This window comes from Fundulus heteroclitus, chromosome 12 (assembly GCF_011125445.2).
Source record: "Fundulus heteroclitus isolate FHET01 chromosome 12, MU-UCD_Fhet_4.1, whole genome shotgun sequence".
Lineage (NCBI taxonomy): Eukaryota > Metazoa > Chordata > Actinopteri > Cyprinodontiformes > Fundulidae > Fundulus > Fundulus heteroclitus.
In genome coordinates, this window is record NC_046372.1 from 37,274,320 (window position 1) to 37,289,586 (window position 15,267).

The 15,267-nt window shown below is 39.8% G+C and overlaps 1 protein-coding gene across 1 annotated transcript in view; it reads right to left on the reverse strand.

Annotated features, from left to right (window-relative positions):
• The window catches only part of rimbp2 (RIMS binding protein 2), a 107,203-nt gene extending 94,886 nt beyond the window's left edge, over positions 1 to 12,317 (reverse strand). Inside the window, 1 exon segment of the mRNA XM_021318354.2 lies at positions 12,199 to 12,317. The gene's annotated coding sequence lies outside the window, so the exon portion shown is untranslated.
• Between the last annotated feature and the right edge of the window lie 2,950 nt (positions 12,318 to 15,267).

The following is a 15,267-nucleotide window of genomic DNA, read 5'->3' on the forward strand; positions in this document are numbered from 1 at the left end:
TAGCCACTGTGACATGTAGTCATTGCCAAGAGCTTTGAGACACTTAGTTCACTTTCTTAGGCATTAAAGCTTCTCCACAACAACTGAATGTCTCTCTGAAGTTCTACGAGGTTCAATTAATGGTTGATTTGTCTTACAAGCAGCACTAATATCCTTTCCTGCGGAGCAGTAAAGGCAGAACATAGTAACCAGGAGGAAACCATGGTGGAGAATAATTTATAACACAACTTTTCAAATCAACCATTAATTGACAGAGTGATTTTGTCCATTCTCAGGAGATTGTTTGGTGGCAGGTGTAAAACAAAGCGCCAATCAAGCTTTTGTGATTAACTTAATATTTAGTGTCTTTCCTTACATTTGCAATCATCTGCATTTATGATCATCCTTCAGAGCAACCCAGACTGTCATCACAAATACCGAAGCAGTGCAATTTATAAAAACAAGAAAAAGACTAAAAATAAATAAATTAGATAAAAGCATTTAACATAGCATTTTGAGCTAAAAGGACAAGTTTCAATTGCACTTTAGTATGAACACCCCCCTCAAGCAGCTCCTTTACTAGACATTTTAGCTTAGCGATATAAATAGCAGGCATTGTAATTAGCCACCACATAATGAGAGTGACCCTGTTAGACTGATGGGTCACAAGCTGATTTAGGTTGCCAAATCACATCCGCTGTTTTTTTTTTTTTTTTACTTATTTCTTTTAACTTATACATCAAATTTATATCCTTCTTTCTGTGCTCTCCTGTTCCTCTCTGGCGGCTCTTGAGGCAAACTCATCTCCCTCCCTTTACAGGAGCAATAGTATCAATATTTATGCACTGACTGTGTCCATAAATACCAACAACCAATCCAGAAATCAATGTATGCCTGCTTCATATTTTAATCTCCCCATGAAGGTCACATTACTCAAACAATGCCGGAGAGGCCAAAGCAGCTTGAGGCATTCACTTGTGCTGCGCGTTGACCCGGCCCCGGCCACCAGTGTCACCGGACCACACGCTGTGGGTAAAAACAGAGAGGAATGATCAACCACTCGCTAATTAATTAAAAGCCATTATGAGGCAGAAAGGAGCTTTGTTTTCAGGATTTAGACTTGCGTAACTTCTGTACATTATGGATGAGGAAGTGGAGAAGAGGAGCGATCGGTTAAGGGCTCTTAGGTTCCAGAAGGACGATTTAAATGTATTATATCATACTTTTAAAAAAAAAAAAAATTCTAAGCCAGAGGGATGACTCAGTAACAAATTCTTTGCAGCGGGCTGCAAACTTTGGCAAATCACTCGGTTCTACCAGGAAAGAAGAAAAAAAAGGTTCTGATTGCTAAGACCAATGCACTGCCAAAGTCTCTCGCACTCTTACGAATTTGTCATTTTGCTAAAAGAACCTATGAAAGTCAGATGAACATTTTACAATCTTGTTAAAACGGGTTACATTATTAAAAGGCGCCATTCATCCTGTGAGGCGAGAAAGAGAGCCGGTAGCAGCTTGAAAATTTAATAAGCTCAATGCAGTCGCTGGAGATTGAGAAACTTGGCAGTGACTTAGTTTTGATATACTGAATATTGGCACCACACTATTTAGCCTCGTTGTATCATGCATGAACTCACGCAGGTCAGAAAAGACAGGGGGATCGTGCAAACATAAAACCCCTAAACGGGACTTCCTCCAGCTTTTAATCAGTCATAATCAGTCATCATATGAAGCAACGTTTTTGTTGTGTTATAGATATAGTTCACCTGGAAAACATACTATCGCTTCAGCATTCAACAGAAAATAGGTTTTACAGCACGGTGTGTGGCGTCATCATAAACTCTAAATGTTGTTTTTCCCTGAAGTTGGCACCACAGTACTGATTAATGAATGAAAAGGATAATGTGATGCTTAAATATGAGGCTTTGACAATGATTGTATATGGAGGTGGTTTGAGATCTGTGGTGATGAAATGTGTCTCTTCCAGTCACCCTGAACTTTTCAAACATCTTGTTTGTGTTTGTAGCTGTAGTTATTCAAAAATCGATTCACACGACCCCTGTGACATCAAACAGATATCAACAAAGGAAGAGTGTTATACTTGGATTGTTAGAAAGAGAGATTTTATCCCATTAAACCGCAGTCTACAAAGAACTATCCCTTCTTGAAACAAAAGAAAAGTGTCATTACCCCATTTTTGAGACTGTGCATGCAGTTGTGTACATGCACACCTTTATTTTTGAACTTAACTAAAAAGCACCCGAAACACCAACTGCACTTAATAACGTGCATACACGGAATCAGACCTGAACCTCCAAAAGCATCTAAAGACAGCTACAAGGTCAGCTTTCTATCACCTGAAGAACATTTCCAGGATTAAAGGACTGATGTCTCAGAAGGATCTGGAAAAACTAATCCATGCGTTTATATTTAGTAGAATAGATTACTGCAACGGTGTTTTTACAGGTCTGCCTAAAAAGTGGGTCAGACAGCTGCAGCTGATCCAGAACGCTGCTGCCCGCGTCCTCACTAAGACTAAAAAAGTAGAGCACATAACCCCAGTTCTAAAGTCCTTACACTGGCTCCCTGTATCTCAGAGAATAGACTTTAAAATACTTCTGTTAGTCTATAAATCCTTAAATGGCTTAGCTCCTAAATACATCACAGACTTGTTATCAGTGTATCAACCCTCCAGACCACTCAGGTCTTCTGGCTCCAGCCTACTCTGCATACCTAGAACCAGAACCAAACACAGAGAAGCAGCATTTAGTTCCTATGCTCCACTTATCTGGAACAAACTTCCAGAAAACTGTAAAAGTGCAGAACGCCTGAGTTCCTTTATATCAAGATTAAAAACACATTTGTTTAGGATTGCCTTCGACTGTTCTAGTTAAACTGTTTTACTGAAACATCACTAGTTCAACTTTGTAGTCCAACTGTTTTTAATGTTTGCTTTTAGTTTCTATTTTCCCATGTTTTATTTTGTTTCTACATTTTATTCCTACTTGCTTTTATTCTGTTTTATTTTGCTATATTTTAATCATGTAAAGCACTTTGCATTGTCTTTGTACTGAAATGTGCTATACAAATAAATTTGCCTTGCCTTGCCTTACACAGATCGGTGGGCAACTTGGAGTTAAGTGCCCTGTGACAGGAGGAAGCTGGAACCAAACCCACAACTTTCCGATTGCAAGACGACTACCAACTGAGCCACAGCCGCCCATAGGCTAGCGCTCTATTACTTGTAATTCCATCAAATGCCCTAAAATGATCATAACTCAATATGATCCTCTTAAGATTATCTAGACAATGGGGTCTTCAAGCTTCTCATCCTCTGCTGTCAAGAAGAAACCTGGATAAGCCACGTGCATCAATAAAACAATGAGAGCTAATCAGTCCATTAGAAAAGGAGAAAAAAAAAAAAAGGAGCTGTTGAGCAAATGGTGCGTAGCAACGGCAGAATGTGGTCCTGGGTCAGCCAGCAGCATCTGAGCGTTAATAAGGGGAGTAATTGAATTAGAGGATCAGTGAAGGCCTGTAGTGTGGGCGCCACGCAGCTCTAATTTCATTACAAGTGATGTAAACACGAGGTTTGCCCCCAGCGCTTAAAGCCTCCAATATCGATACATGTGCAAAAACACAAACGTGCAACTACAGTCCGAGCTTACTGCCAAAGCCACACCTTTGGTCTAATGTCACAATTTCTACTCAGTCATTTGACCTCGCATGAGAGAAATAAGACAACGCCACTGCACAACAAAAGGTGAACTGTGTGGAGCAAACAGAAGATATTTTTTAGAAGTCTGGATGAGTATTCATACCTCCTTGAACACATAAAGTCTTGAATTCTGGGTAGGAACATTTTTGCAAGGCAGCGTGCACGATGAGGAGCGGACGCCGGCAAAACATCTCGTGCTGCCCAAGGATTCGCGACACTAAGTGACCTAAACTAAATGCATGTTAATAATACGTGTCTATATTTTTTGATTTACTGGGACTGGGGTTCCTCTTGCTTATGCAAGACGCAATTAACCGTTCTTGGCCTGATGATTCACTTGACGGTCAAAAAAAAAAAAAAAAAAAAAGCAGCTCAAGCACGCCCTCAGTTCTGAAGATAAGCCACGAAAAGAGACGGCTTCCATATCAATTTTCAAGTGAGGCATGAAGAGCACAGTAATGAACCCGAGTGAGAAAGGAACACGTGTTTTGCAAATGGTGTTTGGAGAATCGCCTTGCCAAGCATTGCATATCACATTACAACACAAGCCACTAAATTGCTAAATTATCTTCACAACAGACAGCAAATCTGCTCACGCAACCCACATATAGAAAATGTCTCGAAAAAGATGTTGCAGTATAAATAGATACTGAGTCACTTCGCTGACGTAAAAGCTCCACTCTGTGTGCTCTATGTTTAGAGGAAATTGCCATTTTTACTACATAAGCCAGTGTTCAGGCAGGGTTCCATAAAGCCTCTTTCTGCGAGAGATTCTTTGTTTTTCTTGTGGAGGAGGAGGGGGGGGGGGGGACTGTTGCTTTGCTTGGTATCCAGATGCTCATCTATTGTAATGCAATAAAAAGGGGCCAAATGAGCATCTTGTATCATATGTTACAAAGAACAATACCTGCTACTTGACTGAAAACACATTTGTTTGTTAATTTGATCTGACTACACTAACATTAGAGGAGATGTAATGTGAACAGGATGAAAAACAAAAAAGGAAAAGAATCACAAAGATGAACGCCGTGTCTGTGGAGCTGGGCTTTAAACAGAAATAAAACATTAGCGGAGAAGTAGACTGAAATGAAAACGTACGTTTGTTTGGTTCCCTGCATACATTTAAAACCCTCAGTACTAAACAACATAGCGATACCTTTTACGCCTGATGTGCAGAGCATCTTTTTTAGAGTTCAGACTTGCAAAAATAACAAAGAATACATTATCTATTAAAAAGTTATTCTTTGAAGCTTAATTTTGCAGCTCTGCAACTATCTGTATTTTAACACTTTTCGAGTGCCTGAGGAAAAAAGAGGTTTTTCTGACTCCTTGCAAATACACCAAACAAACTCTACAAGCTCTACGCTCCCAGGCTCTCTGCTCCGGTTCTTCCGGGGGATGTGCTTGAGCTCCATGCACCTTCAGCACTTCTCGTCATACTTCTCCCCGCTTGCAAAAGCACGGCGCATGGATCTCGCTGACACGCATGTTCCTCTCATGAAAGTAAGTGTTTCACGGCGGCCTTGCACAAAAAAAAATAAACTGCAAGTGAAATCATGGTTGCCATGCAAATAGCTCATTTTCATCTTAAGTGATGTATAAAGACTAGAATTTTACCATGTACCGCACTTTAAAGCTACGATTTTATGAAGGAAAATTAAGACAGACATACTTGCCAGGCATTTGTGATTTTTATTATGTGCTCAGGATTGACAAAACTGTGAGAAAGTGACAGAAATTTTATAGTTTTAAAGGATATAAGAGTGCAGAGCATAAATCATCCCAATTTAAATGCAATCTGTATTTCTCTGTATTATATTTCTGTCTTACAGTTGAAACGACCCCTTTGACATGATTAATACCCACGAAGATACAGAAAAATTTGACTGTTATTTATGAGCCCGTCAGACTACTGCATTTTAAAAGCATCTGAAGACATGATGTTGTAGGAAGATGATGCTCCCAAGTCGCCATCCAGCACATTTAACACTGCAGAGTACACTATTGAATGTAAACCGAAGGATTTAGGATTTGACAGGGAGCCAACTGAGCTGCTGTAGAACTGGGCTGATGTGGTTCTGGTGAGGATACGCGGCGCTGAGGGAGACCAAAAAGAAGAGAGTTGCAACAATCAATAAGGGAGGTGACGAAGCTGTGAACAAGAACTGAGGCAGAGTGAAGGGAGAGGGAGGGACGGAGACCAATAACGTCGCTTTAGATGAAAATATGCAGACCAGGTCGTGCTATTAGTGTGAGGAGGGACGGATAGGCAGGCGGCTGTCAGGGATGACATCCTTACTCTTAACCCGAGGTGAGGGGGAGACTGTGGAGCCGTCAATAGGGAAGAAAAACAGTCTATGTTGGATAATGCTGATTTTGTTCCTGTAAGAGAGCTCAGTTTTATGGCTGGTTCACTTTAGGAAGTTTGAAGTGAACCAATTTGTAGGACAGTGGTTCCAACAGATGTTACTATTAAAAATGTATTTTGAACAAGTGCAGCAAAAAGGTTGTACTAGTGCGGAGAACCTTTTGACTAGTGAACTCTAGATGCCAACGAGATGGCTCTTATAAAGCATATTTAATATATAAACAAAAATGCTGCCATCATAAGCACATCAGCATGACACACATACATTGAATACATGACAGGACATGATGTTCTGTAAAATCCCCTGACATTTCCCCATGCTTAGAGTCACTTAACTCACTTTTTTTTTTTTTAATGCCATCATATGTTAACTTTGTCATCAACTTTTGTGAACTATACAAAGTAGATGTGTTCACAAGAGTAAGGTATCAGATTCTTTTTTTTTATTTATCCTCTGACTCAAATGCCTAGCCTCCATTAAACTCAGCCTTTGTTCTTTTAAAATTTGCTCGCAAACACGTAACAGTGACAGTCGGCTGCATCAAAGGGAACATAACCATCAGACGAATGCATGTGCACTGTGCTGATTGCATCTCCTTCATAACATAACGTCGCTGCAGGCTAAAAGAGTTTTCAGAAGAAGTCCCTCATGCTCCGTCAGTTTTTCATTATCGCTTCCCTCTGTGTTACAGGGGACGACGCAATATTGGTAATTACTGACGCTGCGAGAGTCTGTTAGGATTCATAATCACCTATTTTTTATTTTTATTTTTCACACCTGGGGGGGACCGAACATCAGTGCCTCTCACCCACGCATTCATTCACTAAAATCGTGTCTTTCCTGAGTCTGAACAATTGGAGGTTTGCTAACTCCAACGCACCAGGTCTCCACCAGCGAAACTTTTCATGACGTTAGATGTTTCCCAAAGCCAAGATTATGACACAGGCCGCGGCAGTAAAGGAGTACTAAAAGTAGTCATTCAGTCAAAGAATCTTATTGAATATGTCGCATTCATCATTAAGCCTTCGGTCTTCATGTTAAATCATACAAAGATCTTAGATAATAAGAAGGACAAATCCTTTTCCATTTTATTTCTAGTCATGCTCAGTGGCTTTGGGAATGCTGCCGCACGTGACTGAAATGCCGAGCAAACCCCGAAGACATGCTGACAAGCTAATTATCAAGCAGCTCCGTCACAAGTGGGCAGAAAATTTAAAAATAAGGTTGACACCACCATCATTATGTAAACAATCACAGTTCTTGGTGCCACACTCACACCTCACCAGACTACAGCTGGCGGACTTTAACGCGAGAGGGTCGCACTCCCAGTGAGAGGCAGGAAGGTTCGAGGGCACTGAAAGCCATTTGAGAATCCGAGCCTTCGTATTTTGCTTGTTTTTCGACCCTAACCTTTATTAGCATGCCACGAAATGTGTGAAGCAGGCGACAGCTTTGTTATTTGGTAACCATCACAGCCAAAAGCCGTCGCTCCAACTCATCACACCATTGGCAAATGGCGGCTCCATTGTGAATCAACACCAGAGAAACTGTTAATTACAAAGCTTCGGTTTGTGGTTGTGTCAAGAGATGTCACCCGTAACATGAAAACAACAGTCTGCTCAATGCTGACGAGACATGGGAAGGAGGGCCAGTGGCTACATGAGCCCGGTTACACACATAAATACTCAGCTCATTCTGTTTCGTGCATGTGCTGCATTGGGATCTAATTGATAGAGATTATTCAAATTGGACTGCAGACGCTGGGGGAATCAGCAGAATTACCACCAGCCTCTGTGAGGCCGCGTTGTAAAGGAAGCCCCGAAGAAGTCTAAGCCAGCCCAGCTTTGGAAAACTCATTTAATATCCGCAAAACCTCCAGCAACATGGCTGCCGGATCAGGATCACAACACACAATATTACAGAGGACGGATGCAACGACAGTTTTTGTAAATTAAGCGTACCAAAGACAGTTTGAAAGAAAAAATCCCACACACCCTGCGCACAAACTGTTTAGACTTTTACCTTCAGGTCGGCGCTACCTAGCACTGTTTGCAAAGACCAGACAGTTTCTTCCCCCAGGCTGTCTCTCTGATGAACACAATAAACACCTCACAGCCTGAGTCGTCAGCTACACTTCTGTTAGACAAAATAAGTATATTGCACTTTCACATCTCACAACCTCTTTTTATTTTCTTTACATAAAAAAAAACACATTATGTTTATTTAAGTATACCAAATGCCTGTACGCTGTGAGCAGGCCCGCAGTGGCTAATTGGGAGGACCAGGACAATTCCCGGTGGGCTGGTCTGATATTAGGGCTGCAAGGGCTGTTGTTCTCTCTCTTTATTTATTTATTTATTTATGTATGTATTTTTTGGCCGCTGTTCAGTCATGACACTGTAGAGTGGATCACGTTGCTGTGCTGCTACTGCTATTCCTGGGCTGCCTCCACTGGCAGCTCTTTTTTTTTTTTTTTTTTTCTACGCACCCTGATGTAAGATCAGTGTTCTCGGTCAATGGTGTTTGAAAGATGGAGAAAGAGCAGAGAAAGAAAAGAAAGATAGAATTAAAGAAGAGTGTTTTGAAAACAGACACCGCTAAACGTGCAAAAATTGGCAGGTTTTTCAGTAAAATGAGCTCGCGGTTTATAACGAGGAAATGAGGACAATTAAATTGGTAAGGAATGATGTTGAACTTTTCCTGCAAACCCCCATGCAAGTTAATTACCAAGTCATTGAATTTTGTAATGTGGCACATAATTTAATATTATATAGTTTAAATAATAGTATGATTCAACGCCATATAATCGGGATTTTTTTGACTTGTGGCCCCTCAGAGTCAGAAAAAAAATATAGCACCAAGAACCAGCCATGAGCCCACACGTCCTGAATGGCTGATAAGCATTAAGCTGTCCTAAAAACACTTAAAAATGTAACATATATATATAAAAAAAAAAATTAGAAGTATGTTTCATCAGGGCTCAATTTACATAAAGAAATTTGGATTTTGTTTTATTACTAAAATGCACACGGTAACTGCATTTAATTTTATTTATTTTTTATCGGTGCTCTTAATAAACCAACATTGGGAAAAATAGCACAAATAAAATCCTGACAATATTAACAGTTTGGGTTTTTTTAGACCCCGCTAGTTGGATTTTATTGTTGTCAAGATAAATACAATTTTTTATCACAATAAGGAATTTTTCAAGATAACAATAAAATGTTACGATAAAGGCCCAGTCCTATTTAAAAATATAATTTAGTGTCAGAAGTAGAGTTAGTGGTGATGGTGAGGGGATTGTATGGAAGAAACAAGTGAGCTGTTGTAACAGAGTGTGAACAAACAAACATTAGTTCTAATATAACTGCTCTGTATACCCAAACCATATCAGTGACCCGTTAAATATATATTTGTTTATCATTAAAGGTACGATAATAAATACACAAAGCGCACAAGTGAAAGGGAATAGGATGAAATATGAAATAAATCTGCAGATTTTTCAATAATAATAGACCGTTATCTTAAGTCTGAAGCATGAAACTCCAGGGCTGAAGGCCCTGGCTGTGAGCACTGGGGCTCCAATTCTGATCATTAATTTAATTCATATTTCCTCAAATGTTAGCGGATTTTATGAATGTAACTGAATGTAAGCACTAAAACACTCCATCATGTGAATAAGGGAAATTCCTTTGTTTGGGGTTGATACCAAGAACTGCTTCCCTGGGGTTGTTTCCTAGGTTTGATTTCTACCCTGATTATCTGATTTGGCTATGCTGCTTCTGCTGTGAAAACAACAGGCATAAAAGGATCCTGCAGTGCAGACGTGCTTTAAATTCTAATAAGCCTTCACATGGAAAATTAGTTCTTAGATTCGGAAAATTACATCTAGATTAGCTCTTTGTCCTGATTTTACTGCGTACACTAAAAGCTATTTTAGAATAGCTTTTAATGTATGATTAATGTCCTGTTTCATACTGTCCAGTTTCATGTATTTAAGTATTTTTTCTTCTACTTTCACATTGTTTGATTTACTTAATTGTCCTTTTTGCAATTTTTCTCAATTCTTGTAAAGTGTCTTTGAGTTTTTAGAAAAGCACTGTACATATAAGATGTATTATTATTATTATTATTATTATTATTATTATTATTATTATTATTATTATTATTATTATTATTAATATTATTATTATTATTATTATTATTATTATTATTATTATTATTATTATTATCATATACACTCACCAGTCACTTTATTAGATACACCTGTTTAATAGCTTATTTACACTGATAGCGACTTAGCCAATCACATGGAAGTTATTCAATGCATTTAGTCTTGTAGACACAATGTAGACAACTTGCAGACGTTCCAGTAAAGCATCACAAAAAGATAAATAAATAGGAAACTATTCAATCTTGACGTGGTTTTCGGTGAAAGACTATTTCTAAAACTGCTAATGTACCATAGTAGGATTTCCACGTACAACCATCTGATGGGCTTACCAAGACCAGTTACGAGAAGCAGTTATGAGTAAAAAACGCCTTGCTGATGAGAGAGGTCAAATGAAAAACAAGGAAACTGGTTTAAGGTTACAGAGAAGCAACAGAGTCTCAAATAAACATCAGTTACCACGAAGGTATTCAGACGACCATCTTTGAACGCAGCAGGAAACTGAGGTTAAAACGGGACAATAACCGATAGGAAGGCCATTGCCTGGTCTGATGAGTTTTCAGGTGGTGGAGAAAGAAATTGGTTAAAACATTTGAAAGCATGGATCCTTCCAACCTTTTGTCAATGATTCAGTCAGTAGTGTTTTTAAGGTTATCCAGAACATTTTCTAGTTTCCATTAAAACAATTATTTAAATACCACAGCCTACCTGAGCACTCTTACTGACTGTGTCAGTCTCTTTATGACCACAGTAAACAACATCTTCTACTGGCTGCTTTCAGCTGGATGGACTAAAAACCCAAAGCATTTAAAAATGTTTTTTTTACTTTTTTTCAAATCTAAAAATGAACTCCAGTGGTCTCCATGGTGTTGTGGTCTGTTGTTTAAATTGGGAAAGCTTTTGCTAAAAGCTAAAGCTTTTCTCATTAGAAATAGGCTGTATGGAGTTATTAATGGAGCAGCCCTCTCTGTGGCATCCTTACACTTAGCCGTCTCAAGACACCCACAGAATAACACATGGAATAAAACAGAAACATTCAACAAACTTTCTTTCTCCTGATATCACGTTGAGGAGACACCATCCACTTTGGGGCTGTGTCTGTAGTTTAGAAAGAGGAGTGTGGCCATGACTCGAGGTTCTTCTTCCTCTGGACATCACCGGTGTTTCGTTGCAAAGCCTCAGCGCTGAAACTTCTTATCATTTATCTGCCATATTTAAATTCAGGTGTTAAAGTCTAACTCTGAATTTGAGTCAGCCTCAGACGATGTTTACTTTAGTGAATCCCCTAATAGGAAACAATGGAAGCAGAGGGGAAGACAATGCGTCCGCACATGGTCTGAATGCATGAACAATGGTCACCAAATCTCAATCCACGAGAGCTACTATGGCGTGTGGGAAAACGGGATATTCTCAACATGGATGTACAGCCAAAAACACTGCGGTAACTGCATGATAGCATCGCGCCAATATGAAGAAAAAATTTCAGGAATGTTTGACATCTTGTTCAGTCTATGCAATAACAAATAGAAAGGCAGCTCTGAAAGCACAACGATAGCCAAACCAGTACCAGCCTCTTAAAGTGGCCAATTCAGGTGTTTAGTACCTTAAAGTGCTTTTGTCTCCAAACAATGTAACTTTCAACACGGCACTAGTGCTAACAGGTAACAGCATAGCAATGTAAATTAAGGATTTAATTTCTCGTCAAAATACCAAGAAATCTGTATCTTTGACCCCAATTAGTACCAAGGAGAATTAAAAGAATATATAGAGAAGTAAGCACAGCTCATTTCAAAATGAAACTACTGAAGGAGCGATTATTCATGGTTCACCAGTTTAAAGTCCGATGAAAGGAGAAATACAAAAGAGACAGAAAAATCTGAAGGCAAACACCTCCAGTGTAGCAATGGGACGTGCCAAGGCCAGTGTCAACAGGCCTTTATCTCGCTTTCACAGAGAGCACTCACCAGTAACTTTTGATGGAGCCTGTGATGGTTCAGGGATTCTTGCTGTAGTTGAAGAGCTCTGCCGTTGTCCTCTAGTAGATGAACGTTGTCCACACAGTGAAGGGGCAAAACGTCATTTTTCAGCTGAAAACATCAAAAGGCTGAAGTCAATCACTGCCCATTGTTGACATTTTTGTAATCCATTCCCCTGTGTAACAAAAACATACTTCTACACAATGTTTGGAGTACTGATATCATCATTATTATACTTTAAAGTTATTCTGGGGGTGTGATCTGTCACCTCTAGGCTTCTGCCAGTTGCTGGTATCAAGATATAGCAAACATTTAAAAAGTTATGGCTTTGAAACTACGATGACCTTCCACCAAACCGTTTCTACCGCCTAAAATCCTTTTAAAAAGATGCCAGAGGAAGTGTTAGTGTGATCAGTTTTCACTTGTGAACATGTAATGCCTCTCTACTGTGTGTCTGTGCACTGCTGCTCAGTCTGCTTGTATCGTAATTTCTAAGATACGCCTTTATTTTGGAACTCAGGCATGAGACTGTAGAGAAAAGGTGATCTATTTTTATTGTTATTTTAAAATTAGAAGAATGCTGTGTTTGATTTAAATGCTTGATACCTGTAAGAGCTTAGAAAGAAAATGGTCAAATCATATTTGTTGTTTTTTTGTTTGTTTTTTTGCTGTGAGTTGATAGCAATGTAAATAATAGTGGTAGATGGGCTGATAATATTGCACTATATCCATCGCATCGACCGGAAATCGTAACCGATTTTGTTGTATCGGCAAATATTGTATCATCATCCAAACGAATCGATATGACAGCATATTGTGACAAACCTGGTGATTTACACCCCTACTCCTGCTGGCCCCAGACCCGTTGGCCTCCCATCGGTAAAAGCAGTGGCGTTATTCCAGAGCAAACAACTTAAAGCTATGCTCACAGCGTGCGAACAAAATGTGGGGTTTTTTTTGTTTTTTTGGGGGGGATTTTTTGCAGTTCTAGTGGCTCACTTTTTCTGAAAGTAGGCTGACAGGAAGGGGGGTGGAGACATGCGGCAAAGGACCGCGGGTCGGATTCGAACCCGGGTCGACCGCGTCAAGGACTAAGGCCTCCGTATATGGGTTGCGCTACCTGCTGCGCCACAAGCGTGCCCCAAAATGTGTTTTAACTGCAGGGGTGGTCATATTCCAGCAGAATACATTAACAAAAATACATTGAAGCAGTTTCATGTATTAATACCAAATGTTAGAGCCGTCCCATGAGAACTTTGGTTGGTAACGTTTTCACTGGGTGGCATCAGGGTAACAAGATTGTGGGCCCCATCTTGATCGTATTAGCTCTCCTCGGTGCTTGCGGCGTTGTTTTCCCAGCAAAATATTGCAAAGCGTACAACTTCAAAATAACACTGAAGCACCCATCCAAGCAGATACTCTCAAACCCACAAACGTATAAGATACCAACCAGGTAAAAATAACATCCTCACTCCGTGTTCAACCACTTAGCGACCGAGGTTGATAGCACTACCTAAGTCGCATGTTATTGCCAAGCTAGTGACGCTGGCTGGTAATAATAAAGCCCACTATTAAATTATTCATGGTTCCAGTCAGGTGGAACCAGATGCTGCTTTTGTGTCATAGAGGGAGAACTGTAACTCGACTCAAGTATAAAGGGCCATTGCTGCATGCAGAAAAGACCTTCGTCAAACAAACATGGACGCTGCTGAGCTGCAAACACAACACAAGATGTCGTGACGTTCCCTCGGACGCTTCCGTGCAATATTTTCCTGCGACTGTTCGGACAGAGGACACTGGTTCAGTAGGGTGGGCTAGAGCGGGACAAAGCCCGGGGTGCATTTAGCTGTTAACCAGTCTGATGTACTCGGTTGGTACCCAACATTAACATTTGTGACCATGGCCAGAAGATGACCTTTTTTTTGTTTCCATGCCATGTTTTAATGCTGAATACTAATGCTGCGTTGCTTTGTGCCCGCCACTCATGGGAACAAGTGGTGCTATTTTTAACCGCTTGTCCCCAGCTGCACATCTCCAACAAGGGGCCAGTGGGCAATTAGTGTTTGTTTCTAATGGCAGGGGGCAGTGCTAGATTCTCCCTAACCCAGGAAGACATCTGGAAACAGGCTGTCTTTGTCCTATACCTTACCCCTGCCGCAAGGCATGGCCGTCAAAGCAACAACTGTGCCTCCACCAGCTCCACCTTTTATCGCATGCAAGCTCATCGCTAATCTGCAGCTTTTTATGTGCTGCAACATTCCATTTGTTTCTCTACATTTGTGATTCATTGCTATTAATGTAGTTGAAAAAATACTTTTAAATCATAGAACAAATTAGTATATTTTGACAATATTGCTTGAGTGATTTTCTTGGGCAAAACACTTTTAAATGTAATTAATTGCTTTAAAAAAAAAAACACGGGAGGCCAAAGTGTGTGATTGCTTAAAAAAAAAAAACACGTTTAAAAAAAAAAAAACTATTTCATCCAAACTGCAAACTGACCACTAAATAACAAATCTGCTAAAAATAACTTTTAATACCTGTAGTGTAATGACACTACTTGTGTGTAAGTGCACCAAAAGATGAAGAAAGAAAAATACAAAATCCTTTTAGAGAATGAGCTCCTCAGACCATTTGAGTCAAAAAGTACTTTGAGTGACATTCCTTCCTCTGTGTAATTCACTCTTTCTGCTTATTACCATGTTACTCACTAGATCCAGAGAGATCTGCTTATTATCGGACAATGCTTAAAACTTAGAAGGGTCATTATTTCAGTCAAATATGATGCTATTACTTTTTTTATTTTTATTTAACTGACAGCAAATGATGCAGCTTTACGTTATATTTGGATGAGCAGCTATAATGAGTCTGTTTAGGAGTCTGCATGTCATGATAACCTCTTTAATTTATTTTAGCCAGGGCAAAGCTAATCCAATGCCCCCTTATTACAGCTTCTTTATACAATTATCCGGTGTCCCTCCCGCATTGATGGGCCGGCATGGAGACAACGGACTGGGCAGCAAGCCTACTGACCTAACCTGAAGAGACCTGTAACAT